Here is a 25,823-nt window from a genome sequence, read left to right as displayed (position 1 = left end):
CAAGTGTACAATGCTTTCTCCATTGGCCAGATTCCCATAAACTTACATATTATATGATAGTTTGTCATGTGATCCATGTGCTCTTGCAGTGCTGGATCATTCAGTATTACCCACGGTTTATTGCTGGACATTGGCTTACAGGGCCCCATCTGAGTTTTGTTCTCTGCTCTCTGACCTCTGTCTTCTACTCTACCCTTCTGTCAATCTTCCTCATTGGTCCCATCCTCTACATGGATTTTTCAGCCTTCCTCCTTTTAGGTTTCAGGAATTTTTGTCTTGTCCTCCAAGGAGTGTGGAGGCTTGCTCTTATTCCCTTCTCCGCCTCTACTTGAGACCATGTTATTGTAGGAGGGAGTGGAGCTCCCTCCTCCCTGCACTTCCATGGTTATCTATTTACCTCTATCACTTCCTTTGTTGAACCCTAGCTCCTCTCAGACCACATCAGATAGTTCAATAAATCTAGGTTATTATGAAAAATTAATTATCAGTCAAATCAAACATCAACACTTTTCTTGTCATTATACAAACTTTATCTAATTGTTTGAAAATGTGTCATGGTCTAAGAAGTGAAGGTGTTCTCAAAACATGTGCCTCATGTTCTTGTTAGAATTCACAAAAAAATCTACTCCTTTCCACTGTTGGATGGTGTTGTTATTCATGTCAACCCATGGAGTTGATTGCATTTGACTTTGACTAAAAACACTAGTCATTGATGTCAAATGGGTAATGCATGTTTCCCAGTAGTTTTTAGATTACATAAAATTTGTATCTCCACTGTAGGATGGTTAAAAACCCAAGTCCTAGGGTTTGGGTTCCCTGGACTAAGGATATACCCTGACCTTGTCGATATTTTTTCAAGGGAAAAAATATTTATTTTGACTTGGAGACCAACATCATTGGATTCTCCTCATCAAGAGTTTTCAGGTGGTATGTGGAATGTGACGTAAGTCCTCTTGGTTTGAGAGAAAACTGAGTTTGAAGTTGTTGACTTTAGTGTCTGGGCTAAAAACCCGGGAGTAGTGAAATGACACCCTATTCACCTATGGTTGTAAATATATGACAATGATTCTTGTCAAAACCTAATTTTCTATTTAATTTGAATAACTTCAAGAACCAAAGACAATAACCCAATCATTGACTACATAGCTAGGTAGGACCATATACACTAAGTCAATCATTGACTTGAAATTTTGTAGAGTTTAAGGAAAACCATGTTATAAAATAATAATAATAATAATAATGATAATAATAATAATAATGGAGGTAATTGAATAAATTAATATTATTAATAAGAGAAGGCTCTTACTAATTTATAATTTTACAAGCCTATTATATGCATCATGAAAGAGAACACACATTTTCCTTATGCCATAAGAAAACCTCTTCATAACACTTATGAAAAAAATTAACATATTAAAAATTACTTAAGACTAAAGCTTCCTTCAATGTATGACTTTAAAATCCCTCAACACTATAAAAACATAAAAAATCAATCCCTAAGAGATAAAAAAATCTTAACCAAATTCCTCATGTGTATCTATGAAATTCTCGACTAGTGAAGGACCTCTAAGGCAATTTAATATTCAGTCTTCCTAAGGCATCTAGTGAAGAAAAATACTTGTTGATTGGAATCAAAATTCCTTGGTACGCTCAGACTTAAAGGTAAGTGTTAGTGTTGATTGTTTGATGATTTTTTTGGTATGGTTATGTCCGCAGTTAAGGAGTTCTACTTAGTCCCTGTGGCCTCCTTTTTAGTGAAAATAAGGGATACTTTCACCCTCTCAAGGTCAACGAGTCTTCCTCTTAGGAAAATGAGGAGCCCTTGAAGGATAATGAAGGGTTTTTGGAAGTATTTTGAAGCAGGATTTTGGATAGTGAATTTTTCTTTTTCAAGGTCAACGAGTCTTTCTCTTTGGACGAGGAGGAGCCCTTGAAGGATAACGAAGGTTTTTTGGAAGCGTTTTGAAGCATGTTTTTGGATAGGGAATTTATTTATTAATTAATTAATTTTTATTTATTTATTTTTTTCTTGTTTATTTATTTTTTTTTATTTTTTTTTTCGAAGTGTTTATGGAGTGTCTTGAAAACATGCTTGATTGGGATTGATGACTTTTTATTAATTTGATTTGAGCTAATGACATAATAATTTGATTAACCTTGTAGTGATGTATCTTTGTAAATTTCTTAAAGAAGACAAAGCGTTGTAGTGACTCGTCCTATAACTTGACTCATAGATGACAAAGATATTGTTTATATGACAAACCAACTTGAAATAAACAGTGACCTATGGGACAGTGACAAGTGTGCATTCACACAATCATGCACTTGGAGAAAAATGACTGATATTGTGTGCTTCTAGTATTGTGATCTTGACTTATTAAAAATGTTTTGATATCTTATGAAACATGATAGTTAGACAATGATTTGACTTATGATTTTCTATTGGAGTGGTATATGAAAAGTCCCAATAATTTGTTACTGATTTGGTATGATATCTCATGATAATAAAATTGACTTATGACTATTGACTTTAAGTAGACTTGAAATAGACATAACAGTTTCCTTGACCTAATATCCTTGGTGAGTGACAATTGGCTTGGTACATGGACCGTGACTGTTGACTCTGATTCATTAATAGCATAACTGACATCTCTTATGTACCATGACAAGTTGTCTTCACTTTAACTCATTGATAGAAAAATTGAAATCTCTTATATAACATCACAGTTTGTCTTGACTTTGACTCGTTGTGAGTAGATTTGACATCTCACATACAAGACAATAATCATCTTGAATTTAACATCATAAGAGTGACTTGAATTTGACACACTAAGTCATAACATGTATAATGGAAATTTTCCTTGAGTTTGACTTAGTGAGAGAAGATCAAATAGTCATACTACACATGTTGCCATTTTGACTTTGACTATTAGAACCTTGAGTTAACAATAACTATGATAACCTAGGATAATTTGATTATGTCCTTAAAGGGTAACAAGTTTCTCAGGGCACATCATCTTGTTGTAACAATGAATATCAGATTGTGAGCAATGCTTAACAGTGTAGGGAGATGTTCTTGTAGCTCTTCGTAGGAAAAGCTTAAGACTAGTAGCAGAGGGTCATAGGGATAACTTGTGGCATCCTGGTAAATGACATTATAAAACATTTTCATTAGACACATTACAGGTTGTGCGGTTCAGTCATGTGACAATCTACTTATGATCTCTTGACAATTACTCATTTATGAGTAGTGTAGTGATAGTGGATATCACATGATCAATTTGAGTAGTGAGAGTGTTGTACAATTATCAGTGATGTATGATGATCAATGATGAGTAGCATTCAATGAGATGCAATGATTTTTCAGTGGGTTGACTTGAAAATGGCTAGTTGAGAAGTTTTTTTGGCAACAGGACTTGACATGATATACATATTCATTACAACCTTCCTCTATTGAGTAAGAGAAAATGGGGATCCATTCTGAAAATTGTGAAACATGGTACGCTGGCTCTTAATGGTGGTAGGGTGGTGCAAGGAAGGTGATTAGAGTCACCTTCAAGTTGTGGGCTAATAACACTTCAATATGGCAGGGTGGCTCTAGGGAAAGTCGTAGCCTACTACGGGCATTGCAGCGTCCTGTCAGTTGGGGTTGATAAACTATAAGGAAACAAAGCATCCTTCTGACAAGAACTGGTAAACAAAGTGTTGGGGTACTCGTTAGGTTTTGTCCTGACTTACAGGGAATTAGGGCATCCTTCCAGTTGCAATAGTTTATTAGGATTTAGTAGTGCCATACAAGTTGTTTCTAGTGAAATAGGGGGTTGGATCCTCCTTCATTGGTGGTTGAAAATTTGATGTAATTAATTTTCTTTTAAAGAGGAGGAGAAGACAATTACTATGAAGCGTTTGGTGTTTTTTCACCTAGAGAGGGTTTTCCACCTAAAAATATTGTGTCTATTGTCTTTATCTTTCTGCATTTTTCTTGCGGTGTTGCCTACTATTGATTATTGTTTTTGATTATTTGAAGGATAACAATAATAATAATTGAATACTAATTGACACTCTAAAAGATATTAATAAAGTGATAATTGCTAAGAAATATAGATTCACCGCCTCCTAATATTTCCAAAAAATCATATGAGATCTTGGTTCGTTCTGTAACAACTTAATCCAAGTTGGAAGGAGGATGGAGCATAGAGATGCGAATGTCAAAGAAGAAAGTTTCAAAAAATTCCAAGGATGAAAAAGAAGGTACATGTACAGTAACATCTAAAGAAAATCAGTATTGTGAACCAAATCCCAAATTTGATGCATATCATTACTTGATATGGGAATCTAGAATGAAAGTCCATTTGAAAGGTCATGGTGTATGGGAATCAGTTGTTTCTGGAGACACATTTGCCAATGAAGCCAAAAAGTACAATTCAAAAGTCATGAATGTCATTCTTAATGTTTTGCCAAATTCCATAAAAGAAAAACTTGGTCATTATTCAATAACCAAAAGTCTATTGAAAAGTCTCCATAATCTCTGCTCAAAGAAGCATTCATGTCAATATGTACATATTGAAAATCATATGGATCCTTCTGATAATGATGAAGAAGATGGATAAATACGTAAAATTAAATTTCCAAATGAAGTGTTCAAGATGATAAAAGAACTCAAAAGCGAAAAGGAAAAGGTGAGGCTTGTGGAAGTAGAATTGGAAACAACAAAAGAACTCAACAAGAAAAATGAATAATTAGAGAAGATCATTAGAAATCTTCAAATATAGTTGGAAGAAGTCAATAATATGGAGATGCAAAATTTGAAGAAATAAGTCCATCAAAAGCAAAAGGAACTTGATACAACCTTTGCAGGGATTAGTAGGCTTAAACAACAAGTACAATAAGTAGAAATTGAAAGGAAGAACTTGGTAGTTAATTAAAGGAATCAAATCAAAGATGCATATCCACAACTGACCAAAAGAAAAAAGAACTAGAAACCTCTTAGCACAAGTAATTAGGCTTAGGATTGAAATTGAGAAGTAAAAAAATTGATACAGGTACTTAACAGAGAATTTGATGTAGGAGCATCTGGCACTCTTAATCAAAAGAGGAATCCAAAGTGGAGAATGAGAGGACGTGGACCATTGGAGCAAAACAGGGGAAATTTTGTTAAAACAAGGCTAAAATGATGGAAGTGATAAGTCTCTAGAAGACTTTCTTAAATGTAATCTGCCACATATGTATGTGTAGAGAGAGATGAGGGAGTTATTGAGGAAATAAAGGAGAGGATTCATCGGATCCTTTCAGTGATCCGATCCAATGTTTCCTTATACATATATATATATATATATATATATATATGTATATATATATATGTATATATATATATGTATATATATATATGTATATATATATATGTATATATATATATATATATATATATATGTATATATATATATATATATATATATATATATATATATATATATATATATATACATATATATATATATATATATATATAGATATATATATATATATATATATATATATATATATATATATATATATATATATATATATATATCTATATATATATCGTGAGACAGAAAAAGTGAGATATAGAGTGATAGATAGAAATTGTGTAACAAGAATGTGGGATACAATGTAGTTGAAGGAGAACTTGTTCCCAAGGCTGAAATGCCTTAGATCTATAACTATGCCCTGTATAATAGAAAAGTGTGTGTTCAGTAGGAATTTTTGTGTCTGTGTGTTTATGTAATAATGCCTTTTGAGTTATCGATATATATATGCGTTAATGGATTGAAGTACTGTGTGGCGAGATTGTTGATTGACCAACGATCACTGAATCGACCGATGGTGATCCAATATTAAGTAAATACATTGATATATATGTGTTCTATGTAAAGATAGAGTATGGCAGAGAAACGGGGGTTTAAGTGTAAATCCATCGATAAGCAGAAGATCAATGGTGTAGCAAGAAAGGAACGGGAACCATCAAATCTTTTAGATCAACAGACAGTAATGGTGAAAGAGCGCAGAGTTAATTCGTGGGGAAAGTGGTTTTGTAACAGTAAAAGTGGTATTTCGGGTGACCTCAAACCCTTAAGCAGTATTGAAGGGTGAGCACACAATGCCACTCATCAAGCGACACGTAGCAGCAAGGAGGAGAGAGGAAACTGCTTTTCAAGCGGTTAATCCTCACGCTAGTTGTCCACCCAAAATCCTTGACAGCCATCAGATCTAGGGCAAGGTGATCAACAATGGAGGATTGCCATGCAAGTTTGTTGATCAGATGTAACGTGAACCGTCAGATCGAGAGGCCAAATCGACGGTCACGATTTGATCACTAATCGCATATTGAAAAGGTTAAAGTCAAGGGACAGTGGAATTGTGATACGCCAATGGGTGATTAAGAGATGCACTGATAGCCATTGGATCAGCGAATGAAATGGACAACGGAGATCAAGACCGACAGAAGATCAAAGAATGAAGAGAATTGCGAGAAGGCTTCGAAGGTGCGGACCTAATGATAATTATAGTCACGGGTGTATGATATTTGAAGTCCAGCCTGAAGTGTTCGGGTCGGGTTTTTCCCGTGCATTCCTTTGTATGAGTTAAAGTTATGTGTTGCTCAGTTTTTAAAGAAAAATCTGATAAGAGTGAATGGTTCCGGTTTAAAGTTTTAAATCCAAGAAACGCTTCCGATAGGCTTGTGGGTCATAACCCACAGGCCTCAAGATCGATTTTTTTTAAGAAAGGGAAACTTGGCTATACCCCAAATTCTCCTTTCATCATTATATGCATTAATGGCTTGAAGTCCTTTGTGATAAGTGTGTTGATCAACCAACGATCACTGTAGGATCGATGGTGATCCAATGAAATATTGTTATATATATATTTTTTATGTGTGAAGGAAAAGTATGGCAGATGAATTAGATTTAAGCGTAGAATCCATCAAATGGTAGACGAATGAGAGAAAATCAGTGAAGATGTGGTTTCTTGAACCATAAGTGGATTGCAGGTGGAAGAAATGCCGTAAGCAGTATTTTCCAATTGGCTCCGATTCCATTCAGTGGTGGACATGTAGCAGCGAGGAGGAGAGAGGAAACCACTTTTTGGGCAGTTAATATTCACACTAGTTGTGCACCCAAAATCTCTGACAACCATCGAATCTAGCGCGTGTAGATCAATGGTAGAGGATCTGTCGAGAAAGTTTATTGATCGGTTGAATTGACAACCATTGGATCGAGCGCTAGATCAATGGTCAAGATTTAATTGCAGAGATGAAGGGCTAGCGGATAGTGAGATGGACTTTCGATTGCAGACATTGTGATATGCCGATAGTGATGGAGCACTGATCAGAGATCGGAGATTAGGGAATGCGAAGGATGATCCAATGAAGTTGCAATGGACTGGATGTGTGGACCCAACAAGTTATCAATGCAGTTTAATTATTATTTGAAGTCCGACATATGTGTTTGGAGTGGGGTTTTCCCGTGTAATCCTGTGTATCCCGATATGTTGTGTGCCCTAGTTTTTTAAAGCAAAAGCAATGTTTGACGCTTCCGATATGAAGTGTGGTCCCCGTTTTCAAGGCTTAAAGTTTCAATTTATGCTTCCGATAGGTTGGTGGGCCCATAACCCACTAGCCTCAGGATTGAAAATGTAAATGAAAGGGGATTTTGACTCACCCCCAACGTCTCTTTTCATCAAGTGGTATCAGAGCAGGGAAAGGTTAAAGGGAAAGTTTTCTTGTGAGAAGGAAGAAAGAGTGAAAGCAGAAGGAGAAGGAGGTGCAGTTGTTTAAAGATGGAGAGTTTATGGTCTTACTGTCGTACATATAGTGGCAGCGGAAGATGAGAAGACTTGCAACAACCTAGAGCAAGGTGTGCTCAATTCGTTCCAGAGGAGAGAACTAGAAGGATTCCAAAAGACTAAGCTCAGAGGGGGAAGCTTGTTGATGTATCATGTAGCAGAGGAAGACTGTTACTGCAGAGGTTGGTTGTAGCTCACAGAAGATCATGAAGGCAGATCCACTAAGAAGTGGGTAGAATTGCTAAAGACAAGGAGAAGCCTATGACCAGGAGGTCATAATTTTTTTTTTGCCTCAGGAATCTGATGCAGGAGCATCCGACACTCTTCATTAAAGGAGGAATCTGAAGTAGAGAATAGGAGGACGTAGACCATTGGAGCTAAAATAGAGGACAATTGCTGTTAAAATAGAGTAAACGGTGGAATGGATAAAGTCTCTCAAAGACTTTATTAAATGTAATCTACCACATATGTATGCATATAGCGAGCTTTAGGGCTTTTGTTAGAGGAAAGCATGGAGAGATCTGATCAGATCCTTTCAGTGATCCAATCCAATGCTTCCTTATATATATATGATTAACCTACGTGTTCAATAGGATATAAAGAGTGATAGAGAAAGATTTGTAAGCCAAGAGTAACCAAAATTTAGTTGAGAGGGAACTTGTGCCTAAGGCTAAAATGCCTTACAATGTAACTATGTTGTGTATAATAGAAAATGTGGATTTGGTGTGAAATTGTGCACCTGTGTGTATTTCATATATATATGCATTAATGGCTTGAAGTCCTGTGTGATAAGTGTGTTGATCAACCATTGATCACTATAGGATAGATGGCAATCCAACAAAATATTGTTATATATATTTGTTTTGTGTGAAGGTAGAATATGGAATATGAATTGGATTTAAGCTTAGAATCCATCAAATGGCGGACGAATGAGAGAATACATGAATGAGAGAAAACCTACGAAGATGTGGTTTCTCAAAGCATAAGTGGATTTCAAGCGGAAGAAATGCTGTAAGCATATTTTCCAATTGGCTACGATTCCATTCAATGGTAGAAACATAGCAGTGAGAAGGACAGAGAAAACCACTTTTTGGGCAGTTAATCTTCACGCTATTTGTGCACACGAAATCTCTGACCACTGTTAGATCTAGTGCATGTAGATCAACGACGGAGGATCTGTCGAGCAAGTTTATTGATTAATTGAATCGATAACCAGTGGATCAAGCACCAAATCAATGCTAGTGATTTAATCATAGAGATGAAGGGCTGGCGAACAGTGTGATGGAGTGCTGATTGCCAACATTGCGATATGCTTATAGCAATGGAGTGCCGATCAAAGATCAGAGATCGGGGAATGGGAAGGACGATGCAACAAAGTTGCGATGGACCGGATGTGCAGACCCGACGAGTTATGAACATGGGTTCATTATTATTTGAAGTCCGACATATGTGTTTCGAGTGGGGTTTTCCCATGTAATTTTGTGTATCCCGATATGTTGTGTGCCCCAATTTTTTAAGGCAAAAGAAATGTTTGACACTTCCGATATGAAGTGTGGTCCTGATTTTAAAGGCTTAAAGTTTCAATTTACACTTCCGATAAGTTTGTTCGCCCATAAATCATAGGCCTCAAGATTGAAAATGTAAATAAAAGGGGATTTTGACTCACCCCCAAGGTCTCCTTTCATCAGAAGTTGAAAAGACCACTCTTCTAAATCTACAGGTTGAAGAAGAAGGAAGGAGAAGACAAATCTTGAAAATTTAGTTTCAAGAAGGCCTTACTTAAAATCAAGGATAACTTGATGCCACTCTTAATGAGATCAACAATCTCAAGGAATTTCCAAAGGAACATTTGTAGGACACGACAGATAAATAAGCGGCTCATTTGAAGATTGCAGAAAAAGAAGTAAGGCTCCAGTTGATGAAGGTACAAGATCCACATCTTCAAAGAGTGAGATTTATAAGAATATTGAACCAAAGAAGAACGTTGTAACTTCGAAGAATGGTTCGAAAGCACTTAATGATAAAGGACAAAAGACTACACCACCTCAAAATAAAAATAACTCATCGAGGTACGTCCGTTCATTTAATTCTTATTATTTTTCATGTGCTAACTTTGAACATATAGATATGGATTATCAAGTTGTTAATAGGTAAAATTATCAAGGACCACTACCTCCAAATGAATTATCTAGGTACTCATGTTCATTTAATGATTATTGAGTTTTATGTGCTAATTATGGACATATGGCTAGGGATTGTGAAGTTTTTGACAAGTACAATAATTATTCGCAAAACCCTAGAAGAAAGTTTGCAAGATCATGAGACATATACCAAACATAATTTTCTGTGGATGATATTGAATGCTTCAAATATCATAATTATGCACACATAGCTCAATAATGCAAGTAGAATCCTAATAAGGAAAGGTATAAATGTCATAACTATGAACACATAGATTGTCACAGCAAGTATAAGATGGAATAAACCATGAATGAAAAGCTTGATGATGAGAATAATAAGGTTTGGAAAAGAAAATAGGTACATGATGAATAAGTACAATATGAGCAAGAAAAGAAGGAAGAAAAGAAGGTCTCAATAGTTATGCTTTCAGGATTTGTAACAGGTCATAAGGAATCAGCAGTTGCTTCGGTTAATGATTGAAGTCAAGATGTTCCATTAGATGATACACTATTTTAACATTCTGGCTCATCGAACACATAAATTGTGAAGAAGGGGAGTATTACAGTAGTATGTGACATAAGTCTACCATTGAAAAACAATAACATGGAAAAAATGGTAGCTCCAAGTCAGATATGTCAAATGTATAATAGGTTGAAGGCAAGATAAACAGTCATATGATACAAGTCCGCAATGAGCGATCATCAAAGTCTCGACATTAATAACAAGTTATCATACTCACCCATGGAAATCTATATGATGCACAAGATGTCATTGGAAGAACACGTAGGATTACAGGTCCAAAGGCATTGTCATTGACAAATTCTTACAAAAAGGATTCTCATCAGGGGGATCATATACAGATCATAGGTCCACATGAAGTAGGAAAACTATCAAGGGGAGTCATCCTTTGCGATTGATGTCAAAGGGGGAGAGAAAAAACTGAGAAGGAGATGAAGCATGAATTCAGCAGGAGTTGTACTCGTATAACGAGTACATGTGTTTCCATAAATGACAAAGGGGGAAATCATTGGATGGTGTTGTCATTTATGTCAAACCTTAGAGTTGACTCAGTTTGAATTTGACTAAAAACACTAGTCATTGATGTAGAATGGTTAATAAAAATTTCCTAGTAATTATTAGATTACATCAAGTTGGCAGCTCCACTATTGGATGGTTGAAAACCTAATTCGTAGATTTTGGGATCCCTAGACTAAGGATGTACCTCTTGTAGAGGTTTTTTTATTGGTCAAAATATTTATTTTTTCTTGGAGATAAATTTCATTGGATTCTCCTCATTGAGATCTTTCCGGTGGTATGTGGAACGCCACACAAGTCCTCCTGGTTTGAGAGAAAATTGAGTTTGAAGTTGGTGACCGTAGTGTGTGGGCTAATACCATGGGGGAAGTAACATGACACCTTATTCACCTACAATTTTCAATATATGAAACTGATTCTCATCGCAATGTCATTGTGTATCAATTAAATAACTTGAAGAACCAAATGCAATAAACAAATCATTGACTTCAGAGGAAGGTAGGACCATATGCATTAATCCAATCATTGACTTCAAATTTTAATAGAGCTTAAAGAAAACATCTTATATAAAAAAATAATAATAACAATAAACATAATCACATAGGTAAATATTATTAATAATATCTAGAAGGCCCTTATAAATTTATAATTTTACAAGCCTATTATATACATCATAAAAGGTAGCACACATTTTATTTATGGCATAAGAAATCCTATTCAATTCACTTATTAAACAAATTAACAATTTAAGAAATTACTTAAGACTATAGACTCCTCCAATTTCTGGCTTTAAAAACCCTCCTTAGCACTATAAAAACATACAAAATCAATCCTCAAAGACATAATAAATCTCAACCAAATTCCTCATGTGTATCTCTGAAATTTTTGGCTAGTGAAGGATATCTGATGTAGTCTAATGTTCGGTCATCCTGAAGGTATTTAGGGTAGTGAAATAATTGCTGATTGGACTAAAAATTCCTTCCTCCACTTTCCTATCAAGGTATGTCTTAGTATTGATTTTTTGATGATTTGTTTGGCATGGTTAAGTCTGTGGTTAGGCCATTCTCCTCAGTCCCTACAACCACATTTTTAGTGCAGCCAAGGGCTAATTTGAACCTCTCAAGGCGAGTGAGTCTTCCTCTTAGGGAGGAGTCCTTAAAGGATAGTGAAGGTTTTTGGAAGTATTTTGAAGTAGGTATTGGGCAGTGAAAGTTTTTTTTTTGGAATTATTTATCAAGTATCTTGACAACATGCTTGATTGGAATTGATGACTTGTCATTAATTTGATTTGACCTAATGAAATAATAGTTTGATTAACATTCTAGTGATGTATCTTTGTAAATTTGTTAAAGAAGACTAAGTGTTGTAGTGACTCCTCCTATAAATTGACCCATAGATGACAAATATATTGTTGATATGACAAAGCAACTTGACAATAAGTAGTGACCTATGAGATAGTGACAAGTGTGCACTAACACAATCATACATTTGGAGAAAATTAACTGATATTGTGTGCTTATAGTACTGTGATATTGAATTATTAAGAATGGTTTGACATCTTATGAAACATGAAAGTTAGACAATGATTTGACCTATCATTTTATATTAGAGTGGTATATGAAAAGTCTGAATAATTTGTCACTGATTTGATTTGATATCTCATGGTAATCAGATTGAATTATGATTGTTGATTTTATGTAGACTTGAAGTGGACATAATAGTTTCCTTGACCTAATTTCCTTGGTGAGCGACAATTGGTTTGGTACATGGAACCTGACTATTGACTTTGATTCATTAATAGAAGAAATGACATCTCTTATATAGCATGACAGGTTGTCTTGACTTGAACTCATTGATAGCATAATTGGCATCTCTTATATAACATGACAGTTTGTCTTGACTTTGAATCATTATGAGTAGATTTGATATCTCACATACAAGACAATAATCATCTTGACTTTCGCATCCTAAGAGTGACTTGACCTTGACACACTAAGTCATAACATGTATAATGACATTTTGCATTGAGTTTGACTTAGTGAGAGAAGATAAAATAGTCATACCACACATGTTGACCTTTTGACTTTGACTAGTAGAACCTTCAGTTGACAATGATTATGATAACCTAGGATAAATTGGTTGTGACCTCATAAGGCTACAGGTTTCAGAGGGCACATCATCTTGTTATAACAATGGATAGCAAATTATGAGAAGTGTTCAACAGTGTAGTAACATATGCTTGTAGCTCTCCATAGGAAGAGTTTTAGAGTAGTGGTAGCGGGTCTTAGGTATGACCTGTGGCATCTTAGTATATGCCATTATCATACATTTGGGTTCAACACATTACAAGGTGTGTGGTCTAATGATGTGACACTCTGCTTATGAGCTCTTGACGATTACTCATTCATGAGAAGTGTAGTGAGAGTGGATATGACATGGTCAATTTGAGTAGTGACAGTGATGAATATTTATGAGTGATGTACAATGATCAACGATGTACAATGATCAGTGTTCAGCGATATGAAGTGATCGTTCAATGGGTTGACTTGACAATGGTTAGTTGAATAGTTTTGGGAAGTAGAACTTAACAGGATATACATATTCATTACAACATCCTTCTATTGATTTAGAGCACATGGGATTCAGTCTGAAAATTGTGAAACGTTGTCCGTTGACTCTTCTGGGTGGAAAGGTGGTGTAAGGTTGGTGATTAGAGTCACCTTTAGGTTGTGGCCTGAGAACACTTCAGGGTGGCAGGGTGGTGTCAGTGTAGGTCATAGGCTGCAACAAGCATTGTGGCTTCGTTTTAGTTGAGGTTGATAAACTACAGGGTGATGAAGCATCCTTCTAACAATGACTGGTAAACAGAGTTTTGAGGCACTCTTCATTTTTTGGTCTGAATTACAGGGTATTGAGGCATCCTTCTGATTGCAGTAGGTTATTAGGGTTTAGTAGCATCCTACATGTTTCCTTGTGAATTAGGGCATTGGATCCTCCTTCAGTTATGGCTGAAAAATTGATGTAATTACTATTCTTTTAAAGAGGAGGACAAAACAAATACTAAGAAGCGCTTGGTGGTTTTTTATATGGAGGGGATTTTCCACTTAAAAATATCGTGTCTACTATCTTTATCTTTTTGAATTGTTGTATGGTGTTATTTATTGTTGATTATTGTGATGATTATTTGAAGAAGTACAATAATAATAACAAAAGATTAACTGACGATCTGAAAAATATTATAAAGTATTAATTGCTAAGAAATACTGATTCACCCCCTCTCCCCCGCACCCCTCCAGGTTTCACTGACAGCTACATACTTACATATATACACTTTTAGAGATAATTATTCATACTTTAATCATTACTCAGAACATTTGGTGAAGATATACATTAGAATAAATCTCAGCCTAAAAGTGACCTCATAAAGAAAAATAATAGTTAAAATAATAAAATAAGGGTCGTGAATTTTGGAGATAAAAGAAGAAAACATTTTTTTTTAATTGTATTTTTCTTATATCCTTATAGGCTTACTCAAATTTCAAGTGTAGACTCTTGTTGGATGAAAAATTAAATTCCACATCCAATGAGTTCCCATTATACATACCTCTGAAATGACCCACATTGATAAAAATGAAAATACATTGAAAAAGCATGCTCAATGCACTTTTTTAATGTATCTTTAATTTTTATAAATGTGGTTCTTTTCAAAAGTATGCATAATGGGTATTTGTTGGATGCAGGATTTAATTGCGCATCCAATGAGTGTTTACACTTAAAATTTGAGTAAACTTACAAGGAGATAATATAAAGATACAATTAAAAAACAATTTTTCTTCTTTTCCCTCCAAAATATTTACATGTACCTCTTTTTAAATTTAAAGGATGTTGATTGGTTTACATATTATGACATACAAATTACATGAAAATTTCATTTGTACTTTTAGGCTGAAATTTCTTGTAATGTATATAAATGTATTAATCTTATAGAAATAGGCATTCATGATTACTAGTTGAAAATTATAATTTTTAATTTTGAAAAATAAATATTTATTTTTTAAAATTATTAATCTTTTTCAAGAATTTTCTTGTATCATAACTAAACATCTTATTGCAACCTTCATAAAAGACAATGCCACGTGGATAACTCTGTAACTCTGTTATATTTTCTATTATAATTTTTTGATACATTTCTAATATTCATGCCATGATTTTACATATTTATGGAGTGATTTTTTTTATTATGTTTTATAAGAAAATCACGCAAACAAATTTACGGTTAGTTACCATCCACCATAATTTACACAAGTATTTTCAAACAAAAATGAGCTACTACTTGCTATTATTTATGTGTTCTTCAACATTTTAATAAGAGCAAAAATATAAATCTGGAGACTTATTAGTTTTTTTCCCTATAAAAATTTGTAAGTTTATTCAACCTGAAAACAAAGGAAAAAATTACATTTTGTAGATACCTGAAAGCTTTTGATAACATCAACCTACCAATGCACAAAAAGAGAAAAAACAAAAAAATAAAAATCACATGAACTTTTCGGGGCTAAATGTGTTAATACTCAATTAGTTTCCCCCTTTTCAAATTGGTTGTTTTCCACCTTTGAGAAAACTTTTGTATCTTAATTTGAACTCTACCCACTATAATTTATGCAAGTCCTTGAGTCTAAATAGACAATTAGTTCCTTTGTTTCAAATATCAAATTATGTGTTTCTTTCGAGGCACAAGTAGAGGAATTGATTTTCCTATTGACCACTATTAATTCAACATTGACTAATACAAGTTATATCATTTAACTTTAAAAAATTAATAAGAATATAATTGGTCACAAGCTTTATAAGTAACACATACCTATTTCAATATTTCAGTTTGCCAAATTCCTATTAATTACACCTCAAGCTCAAATTTGATAAACCCATCAAATCATTATAAATTAATTTGGGTACAACCTTCCAAATTCTTTTTTATTACACCTCAATCTCAAATTTAGCTCAAACTCAAATTTTGCAGACCCATGAATCAAATGATTATGAATTAATTTTGATACAACGTTCTTATATACATTTTAAATCTTGAATAATAAACCATAAACTAAATTTATTCTTAAAAATACAATTAGAACAAATTAGTCCGATGAAATATTCCCACAGGAAAATTAATAACAATTAATCAAATTACCTTCACTTCGTAATCCAACCAGATGCACAATATCGACCTTCACCCTAAGTTACGATGCACAAAATAATAAGATAACGGAAGTGCAGAATTGTAAAATGTCAAAGTCTCACCATACAACTATAAAATGCCATTGCTCCAAATCAATACAGTTATGTTTTATATAGCTTCACATCTTCACTTCTTTGGTGGTGAAACATAAATATTATTTATGTCCGTATCAATATTCCAAGTTTAAGTTATTTTGTTTTGCATACATATCAAGTTTATGTTATTTCAAGTTTTTGTCGTTTATGCACTTGCACGCTTTCAATCGAACTCTGAAAAATGGGGCCAAAAAAATGTTTATACTAATATCGCTTATTGTCACCGTGTTTAAATTGTTAGCCTTATAAACCATTAACTCCTTAAAATAGTGCCATGAAAAAGATCTCATGAGAGGCCAGGCAATAGAAGATTAAGATATTACTTGTTTCCGAGGATTGCGTGCAGACGAATAACGGTGAGGTCCTCGTGAACGGTTAGGGTTCCACGCTTGATGTCAGGTCGCAAGTAGTTGGTCCATCTCAGCCTACAGCTTTTTCCACATCGTGATAATCCTGCACTGCTCCAACGCAAAAATTGCTAATTAAAAAGGTTGAGCAACAATAGAATACAAAAGAGAAAATACCCGCAACTTTGGGAAGGGTGCGCCAATTGGAAGGACCATGGCGTTGAATGTAATGGATGAGCTTCTGGTCCTCTTCCGCCATCCAGGGCCCTCTCCTGTTTTCTTTGTGATCACCACAGCAAACCTTGCGTCCCATTATCAGTTTTCTATCTTCCTGAGAAACGGGGTTTTTCTGCCTATGTTGTCGTTCGATTTATATGGATGGGCTGGATGGTCTTACATAGGCGGCACCGAATGTATTCGTAGGTTGCGTGGAAGGGTTTAAGGTGACGAAGAAGTCAATCCGTATCAGGAGATTAGTCATTGTACTCGAGGAATCATGACGGTTCGAATGACGCAAATTGTGATTAATTTTTCTTGAACGTCTCTTTTTAAGTAACGCTGAAGGCAGGTTCCTTGAACGTCTTTTAAGAAACGTTCACAACTACGACATTTTTTCAAGACAGCTTAGAGACACATGCGATGTCCTCAACCTCAAGGCCCTGGACGAGATTAAGACTTGCTCGATTACCTCCAGAGGAGGAGGTTTAAATCGAGAGGTAAAATATAGATATTTGTGAATTTTCAAAGTGTTATATATTATTTTGATATTTTTATTAACCATGGTAATTTATAATGTTTATTTTTTAAAATTAAATATTTAATTTTTAATATTATTAAAAAATTAACGCACAACATATACTTGGAAATTTACATTAACATAAAAGCTGTTTCATATATTTTATGCTATAATTTATTAATATGGTTCTAATTTTCATGCATTATTTTTAGATATTTGTGTAGTGATTTTTTACTATTAAGCTTTGAAAGTAAATAACATATTTACTATGAGTTACTTCCCACCATAATTTAAGAAATTATTTAGGTAAAAAATGGGTAGAATAAGGTGTAAATAAATATATTTACCAAGAGTTACTTCTCACCATCATTTACATTTTCCTAGGTAGGTGCAAAATTGTAAATATGTAGACTTACTCGTGGTTACTACCCACTAAGTTGCCTCAACCAGCAATTAATTGCACAAAGAGCTCTCCTACCTAGTATGATATGGATGTTGTAGTGTTTAACATTCTCACTTTGTCAAATTACTCAAAAGTAAAAATAAAATAAAATAAAAAATATGAAATTAATAATTATAATTATAATTAAAGTAGCCTAGATCCATCTTAACTTTTGATCCGCTTATGAAGAGACATGCTCACTTATGTTTTATCCACTTTGAAATTCAATTTATTAGTTCCTCCTATAACAAGACTACAAGATTTCATTTTCCTATTGACCATTATTAATTTAGTTGACATTGACCAATGTAGGATGTAGCTATTTATACAAATTTTTAGATAACATAATTTTTAGCTTGAGTAGTAGGGACTAAGCTGCCTGCAACACTTGTTTAAATATTGTCTATAAAGATAGTGTTGATATTTAAAATTTATTATAATTAAACTTGCTTTATAAAACTATGTAAGGAAAGAATTACTTAATTCACTTTAAAATTTTATTTTTGTATCTAAAATGTTTTAAAAGATTTTTTTTAAATTAACATAAAATTGATGAATTAGAAAATTATAAAATTTGATATTTTAACAAACATTTTCAAATTGTAAAATAATTTGATCGTTGAGATTATAATGATTATTAACATTTTTTCAAGGGAAACATTAATATTATTGATAAATAAACATCCACGACTATTCAATGATAACTATTGAATGATAGCTATAGAATTAGCCCTAAATGCTATTGTTAAGATTACATATATACTTAGTGTCCAACATCGTTTTTGATGTTTTAATGCTATGAATATCCATAATAATATTGTATATTCTTAATAATGGTGCAGTGGTTGCCTTAAATATTGGTGGCTAGTAATGTTATACGTTATATTATAATGTGATTCACAGTCAAATATTACCTGCATATGTGGATGCCTTAAATCTTGATGGCCAGTAATATTATATGTTATATTATGATGTGATTCACACTCATATATTACCTGCATATGTGGGTGACTTATTGGATAGATATTCCAATGTGATCATATTTATATGCCTTACTAATGTATGGCTTATGTCCATCCCATGATAGAAAGATATTTCATGATGTGTACATGTGTTAAATGCCTTTCCATTATAGTGATTTCATATTATTATTGGTTAGGTAGGCATGTTACCGAGAAGTGGTTTAATTTTATGATTTATGATATGTAATATATGATGGGATACCTGGTTAGGATCATTGTTATGATGGTATACGTGGTTGTTATTAGTGGTATAAATGGATAACTTTTAATGGTCAATTACATACCACAAAATGATTAATTTAACCCATTTCCTTGATATGATTTAAAATATATGTACATATATTTGGTGCTTTTTCCATTTAGTGTGGTTTATGATATGATGTATGGTTTGTGTTTTGTTATGTAATAATTTATTTTATGAATTATGATAATGATAATGATAATGATAGTGTCTATTTATTGATATTTTTGATAGAATTAAGTGATATATGTTGTGATATTGGTGAGAATATGAATTTAAGTGAAGGATTTTGGTTTTAATGAGGATGTATATATTTTCTTAATGTTTAGGAAGTTTGGTAAATGGGAAAGGATTAGAGAGAATGATTTCCAATTTGTTAGATTGAGATGAATTATAAAATATGTGTCTTATGTAATGTTGTGGTGTAATGGTTCATGGGAATGGGTTTTAGAAAATTTTTACTCTAAATGAAAGTTGTGTCATGTTATTGGTTTAGTTGGTGAAAAAAAAATATCTATACCCACCTTGTCTTTATGAATTAAGATGTTAGGAGTGTGATTGTATGTTAAAGGGGTGTTAAAGATCAGTATGCCTAGTACCGTGTAATAATTATGGGTCTAAATTCCAATGACACCTCTCTAGTTATGATTGTGATGACTAGTTGAAGGTGGTTGTATGGTCTTTAATTAAGTGGGATGCCACTGCTATTGTGATTGTAATCACTAGATGTAGGTGGTAATAAGACCTTTGGGTGCTATAGTCCCATATGATATGGAGGTTCTGTAAGTCTAGGAAGCTCTCCACTAGACCTAGGTTGAATTGATTGAAATCTTGTTAATTTAGTCCTAAGTATTTAAGTGAAATTCTTGATAACAATAGGAGTTTCTTTTTCTTATCCTCATTTATATTGAGCCCTTCTCAAGGGGAAACACTTGTGAAGGTGGTTGCTTGGTTAAGTAGAAAATTTACCCTTCATTTGTTTTACGCTATTAAATATCTAAGACTAGTTTATTACATTATGTTAGAGATTTCTAGTGAGAGACGTGAGAGATGGAGCATATTTGTCTTTGTTTTGGACATTTGCAAGAAAAACATTATCTCTATTTTTATGTTTAAGCATTTAATTTATGAACTATTGATTTATTAGATGCATTATTTGATTGCATGTTCCTGTTTAGCCTTTGGTAGACTCTAATCTAGTGTATTTTCATGTTTATATGCATTAGAATTACTACTATTAGTTTTTTCCTATATGATATTAAAGAAAAAAAAATATTTTGTAATGATAGCATCCTTCATAGGTTATTAAAACATGGGATCAGAACCTAAGTTTTCTTTTTGAGTGCTTGTAGCAAAACTAATGGATCCTTATAACCTAACAATAAATTTTTTGGGCACAAAAATTAGTACGATTGAGACAATAGTATGTCTAAGACATAGGCTTAAGGTCTCAAGTTAGGAAAAAAAGAAGTATGAAACCATTGATTTATCTAACATTACATATTATGAATATTTATTTTAATTGTAGGAAATAATTTAACATTGTAGAGTAAGAGTAAATAATTGGTTCACTTTGTCTCATAATTTTCAAGTACTTTTTCTTTCCATATTTTTGCATATCATTTTCCCTTATGATAAAATTATTCCTTTGATTTTTAATTTTTTAAAGTATTATATGTTAATCCAATGATGATTTTTTTGGGGCTTGAGTCCAATTAGTAGGCTTAGGCACTAGTAATCCTAAGACATAAGATTAAGGTATCAATTTATAATGAAAAGGAATAAAGGAAAAAGAAGAAGAATTAAACTATTGATTTATGTTATATCTAATTTGACATCACATATTATTAGTTATTATTTCAGTATAATTAGTAAAATTGAGACACTGGTGTGACGTGCTTAGGATGCAATGATAGTAAACAAAGAAAGAAGAAGTATGAAACTATTCATTTATTTAACATCTAATCTAATAATACATATTATGATTAATTATTTTTATTCTAGGAAGCAATCTAACATTTAGAGTAGGACTAAATTGTTGGTTGGCTTTGTCTTATAATTTTCACATAGGGTTTTCTTCATGCCTCTTTTACAAATGGTTTTCTCTTATGATAGGATTGTTCCTTTGATTTTAAAATTTTTAGAGTAAGATATTTTTCACAATTATATAACAACAAGGCTCAAAGCCATTACAACAAATACTCTATATGAATTCAACATGTCACTTATCTGAATTATACCTAGGTAGGAAGGATAACAATCATTTCTTCTAACTACCTTGACAAATTCATTCCAATATTGTAATAAGTATTATATCTTTTCTTTTATAATTAATATTGTAGCACATTACTTTAATATTACATTGTAATATTGTATTATGTTCTAAAATTACTATAATACTTATATCATAGAATAAATTACATTTTGAAGAATGTTATAAAACACACATAAAAAAATAGATGTATTTTATATCATCATTGAAATCAAAAGTTTTTCTAATTCATTACAAAAATAAAAATAAAGTTTCTTTGAAACCTTCTGTTCTATAATTTTTTTTTTTCATTTTAATTCAAAAATATTTATATATTTAAAAGAAAAAAATTACTCACATATTTATATAACGAAACAAAATACCAAATTGCCTTTACCATTTCTAAACACAGAATTTAAATCAATGGTAAACACAGAATTTAAATCAATTTATTTAAATATGAAGTAATTCATTTAAACAAACAAATGAATAAATTTTTTAAAAGCATCTTTTCCCTTTTTGAAACATCTCTATCAAATACATCAATAGTTTTCCTTTTCTTGCTTTCCTTTTCTTGCTATATTACATACGTGAATATCGAAAGTTAAAAAAATCTCGTTTCATCGTTTTCTAATAAGAAAGAACACAATTACTTTTATTTCAAACTCACGTATTAAAAACTTTAATAGAGAACTAAGCCCTAAACCTACGCAGCACATTTTTGGAGATAGAGCATTTTGGAGGTAGATGGAAAGTTATGGAAATTTTGGGTTATATTTTGATAAAAAGGGATAAAGATTTTGTAGGGATTTCTGTAAATTCAAATAAAATAGTCAGATTTCATAATTTTAGAGTGTTCTAGAAATTTTTGATGGTGCTGAATTTATTTCGACCATCAAAAATATGATTCAAATACTGCCTCTACAAGATTTTTTAATTTTCTTTAAGCAGTTCAGGCAATTCCTCAGTCTCAATAAACTACTCCGAAAATAAATATAATTTTCTTATATTCTTACGGAGCCTCATAGTCTACTTAAATACAATTAGTGAACAAAGGAACCCTAGAGGTGACCATCATCTAAAACAAACTTGTTCCAAACTCTCAATCCCACCATCCTCCTCCACGCCTTCTCGCGTGAACACCTTATGCGGCCATGATGGTGAAAAAATAACCTACGTAATTGATTGGAACCGTGAGCGGGGAGCTAGATACCTCGGAGGTGATTAAACTGTTCTTCCTGCTAGTACTGCACATTTGGGAACGCATTCCCTTGGCAACATCTACAACCTTTGAAATTCCTTGGCCACATCGTTCAGCGGAGGAAACTTCATTTTGTTCGAGAAGTCTTCAATACATGCGGCTACCACTCGAGAAGTCGCCCTCGCCAAGATGAACACGCTGAACCAAACCCTCCCGTACGGGGTAGAAATCCTTGACAAATGGAGAAACGATTATGTACCGAGTGAAATTTTTAGCATTCGTTAGGTAGACTATCACGATATAATATTTCCTTTTTAGCATTAAGCTATAACATGCGCTAGGGCGGCTATCCCATTTCTTTGTGGCCAAGTATATTAAGAAACCCTAGGGTTTAATACTTCCTTTTTGTCCCAAGAGTAAAAGGAATATGTTTCATTTTTTATATGTTTTAATTATATGTTATAAATAAAATACAAAAATTTAATTTTGAGGTTACGATTAATTGAGATATTAAATTAGTGTGTGATTTTTTTTAATTCATAGAGATATTATTTCATATAAAAAAAATGATTATTTAAATTTATAGAGATATACATAGTTTATTTTATTTTAGATTTGAAACTTATATTTTAACATTTTTGTTTATATTTACTGAAACTGTATCTATAATTTGTTATGTAATTAGTATATTCTATATTAGTGTGAGAATGAGTTAGAAGGAAAAAAAAAAAACTAAGATATTGTAAGTAGATGATCAATCTAGATCTTTCAAATAAAAAACATATTTCTACATGGTGTAAAGATGAAAATAAACATTGCTAAAATAAAAACAAATTCTCATAAAGTTCTACAATTAAATTAAAAGTTGGTCAATTTTGTAAACAACATAAGGTTAAAGAGTCTCTCATTATTATAACATTAAGAAGATTCTGTTGGGTTGTGTTATATTCTTTCCACGACTAACTTATGTAGTGAATCGGGGGGTTAGAAGGGGGGGCAGAGCCCCCCTTTGTTGCACCGATTGCGCAGCGAGGGAGTCACAGGGGGGCAAGTAGCCCCCCTCTACGAGGTTTGCGGCGTCGCCTCAGGGAATTTTTTTTTGGCCCCTTTATTAGGTTGGGCGAACCTATCTATCTTTTTCGGTCCATGGTTTTGGACGTGATGGTTTTCGGTCCATGGTATTAGATGCTTCGGCATGTATAAATATGTATTGTAACATTGAAAGGAATATAATGAAAAATCAAGCTCGTAGTTTCGATTTTGGGATCCAGAGGAAAATCTCTGTGTATATGTGTTCTATGTGTTATGCTCTCGCATTGTTTATTTTCTGTGTTTAAGAATTCGTATGCAGTTAATTTCTGTATGGGGTTAAAACCTACATTTGGTATCAAAGTTGTTTTTGACTTCAAGGGGATGCTTTTGTTGCCGAGGAGTTTCGCTCGGGCCTGTGGTAAACCCTGTTCAGTGGGAAATTTGCAAGATCGATTCTAGTGGTAAAAGAAGATGGCGAGTAGTGGAAAGATGGAGATCGAGAAATTTAAAGGTCAGAGTTTTGAGTTGTGGAAACTCAAGTTGGAGGATCTGTTGGTGGATAAAGATCAGAGGATCGCGGTAAATCCAAGTACTAAACCAACGGGAGTGTCTGATGAAGAATGGAATAAGTTGGATCAAAAGGCAAAGAGCATAATACAATTGTGTGTCTTAGATTCAGTGTTGCTGAATGTATCAGGGGAAGCTACGGCAAAGGCTTTGTGGGACAAGTTAGGGACTTTGTACCAATCTAAGTCTCTGGTAAATAAACTGTTCTTGTGGAAAATGCTATATAACTTGAGGATGAAAGATGGAGACTCAGTGACAGAGTATCTGAATGCATTTAATACTGTGGTAAGTCAGTTAGCATATGTTGATATTAAAATTTCAGATGAAGATAAGTGCATCAATTTGTTATGTTCTCTACCAGATTCATGGAATAGTCTGGTTATTGCAATAGGTAGCAATGCAACTACCTTGCATTTTGATGAAATAGTCTCATCCTTGCTGACAGAGGAAATGAGACAGAAAAATATGGAGAGCCAGAATGGTGATGCCTTGTTTGTAGAGGACAGTCCTAAAACAGAAACAAAAATAAGTCATCGAGTGGGAGATCTAAATCTAGAAGAAGATCTAAATCTCCAGGAAAACCTGTAAAGGTGGTGTGCTAGAAATACGGAAAGGAAGGGCACCTCAAAAGAGACTGTAAATCTAAAGCTCCTGATAAAGGAAAGGGATCTGATGATGCTCCTTCTATAGAGGTGAAAACCACCTCAGATGAAGGTGGGGATGTGTACTTGGCTTCTTCAAGTACACATGTAGATCATGAGGCATGGTTGATTGATTCAGGTGCATCCTTTCGCTTCACTCCCCATAGAGAGTGGTTCTGTGAGTATGAGAAATACGATGGTGGTGATGTCTTCTTAGGGGATGATAGGAAGGCTAGAATCATTGGTCATGGAAAATTAAAGTTGAAGTTGCAAGGTGGAAGGGTTAGAACACTTTCAGGTGGTCTGCATATTCCTGCATTAGCTAGAAATCTGATTTCTATAAGCAAGCTGGATGATGTAGGTGTAAAGACAGTGTTTGAGAAAGATACCTCAGGTAAGATGGTTCAGGGAGCACTGGTATTGATGCGGGGAGTTCGGATTGGAACTCTGTACAAGCTGCAAGGTAGCACTATTGCTGATGGGTGCAACAGTTCTATTGTTCCTGAAAGTGGAGCTGAAAATCTAGTGGTCTCTGGAGAGAAGACCATGTTGTGGCATCAAAGGCTTGGACATATTGGAGAGAAGGGTCTTTGAATACTTCATGGTAAAGGTATGGTAGATGGTATGAGTAATAGCTCTCTGGATTTTGATTTCTGTTAAAATTGTGTATATGGGAAGCAGAATCATGTGAGTTTCCCCTCTGGTGGTAAGAGGCGAAAAATATTAGAGCTTGTGCATAGTGATGTGTTTGGGCCTGTGAAGGTTCCATCACTGGTTAAGTCTGTGTACTATGTATCATTTATAGATGAATTCTCAAGAATACATGGATATATTTCGTTAAGAAGAAATCTGAAGTCTTTGACAGGTTTTAAAGAAATTTAAGGCTCAGGTGGAAAAACCAGACAAAGAGAAATTAAAATGTTTGAGGATAGCAACGGTGGAGAGTTTTGTAGTAAAGAATTTAAAGAATTC

The 25,823-nt window shown here is 33.5% G+C and overlaps 1 pseudogene; it reads right to left on the bottom strand.

Annotated features, from left to right (window-relative positions):
* The window catches only part of LOC149228031 (transcription factor MYB41 pseudogene), a 40,778-nt pseudogene extending 23,747 nt beyond the window's left edge, over positions 1–17,031 (bottom strand).
* Positions 17,032–25,823: the final 8,792 nt, after the last annotated feature.

Source organism: Pinus tabuliformis, chromosome J (genome assembly GCF_031772625.1).
Source record: "Pinus tabuliformis cultivar Carrire ecotype Pingquan chromosome J, CPIR1, whole genome shotgun sequence".
NCBI classification, from domain to species: Eukaryota; Viridiplantae; Streptophyta; class Pinopsida; order Pinales; family Pinaceae; genus Pinus; species Pinus tabuliformis.
This window is presented reverse-complemented; position numbering and strand designations above follow the sequence as displayed.